This window comes from Ovis canadensis, chromosome 14 (genome assembly GCF_042477335.2).
Source record: "Ovis canadensis isolate MfBH-ARS-UI-01 breed Bighorn chromosome 14, ARS-UI_OviCan_v2, whole genome shotgun sequence".
Taxonomy (NCBI): Eukaryota; Metazoa; Chordata; class Mammalia; order Artiodactyla; family Bovidae; genus Ovis; species Ovis canadensis.
Window position 1 is genome coordinate 68,064,304 of NC_091258.1, and position 1,192 is coordinate 68,065,495.

Genomic DNA, 1,192 nt, shown 5'->3' on the forward strand with positions numbered 1-1,192 from the left:
TGACTAGAAAGCTTTCGGCCTGATGGGTTGTCTTGAACATGTGCTGCCCTGCTGTTAACATCCTCCCTGTAAACTACATAAACACGGGTAAGCTTTCTTGTCAGATCACGGGTAGACCTTTTCTCTCTTCTCATATGCATGATGGGAAATTAAATTCCAACTCTCCAATGGGTTAATTATTTTACAAACAAAACTAGTGAGCCCACGTTTGAGCTAAAATTACAGTCCTAGGACTGAACTTCCAGAATGGCTGAGTTGAAGGTGGCGACCCCTGCCGGCAGCCCCGACACACAAGCGTGAGTCACCTCCACAGGAAGTGATTTCAAAGATTGTTCTGTTTTAAATTTTAAAATATTTGCTTAATGTTTTTGGTTTTTTAAAATTTTACTTATTTCTTCATTTGCTGCGCTGGAGTCTTTGTTGCTTTGCACAGACTTTCTCCAGTTGCCACGAGCGGGGTCTACTCTTCAATGTGGTGCACAGCTTCTCAGTACGGTTGCTTCCCTTGTTTCGGAGCGTAGGCTCTAGGGTGCTCAGGCTCCGGTAGTTGTGGCGAACGAGCTTAATTCCCTGGCAAGCATGTGGAATCGTCTCAGGGCAGGGATCGAACCCGTGTCCCCTTCACTGGCAGGCGGATTCTTATCCACTGCACCACCAGGGAAGTCCTGTGTTCTTAAAGCATTGTTATAAAGGCTGTGTGTTGAACTGCATTCATGAGAACAAATGTGGGCTGGGTCCCTTAATTTTCTTTCACACTTTCTTCCTGTTGTCACTAATTATATTCTTGATTATGTTTTGATTAGCACTAACTAAAGACCTGAGAGGCAATTTGGATTTTTTTTTCTTCCTTGTGCAGTTTTGAGAAAGCAAGGTTGACACGCTGCTTTCAGCCCTCTCTCTTGAGACATGGAGAATTCCAAAATAGAACCTTGAAATTTTTAAAGGTACCCCTCAGAGATTCTGGGGTTGCTTGTTACTGCAACATAACCCAGCCTATCCTGACTGACTGATACAATTCCCAGTTCTCAGTAGAGCCTGAAATGTGGAAGTCTCAGAAAAAAAAAAAGTGAATGAATGAACAGTAGGGAATAGGAACAGGCTCAAACATTTCCCCCCGGGTCGGAGGTAGAAGAGACAGCCATGGCTCAAGCTTTCTCTCACACACACGAATACACTCATAACCAGGCTGGGG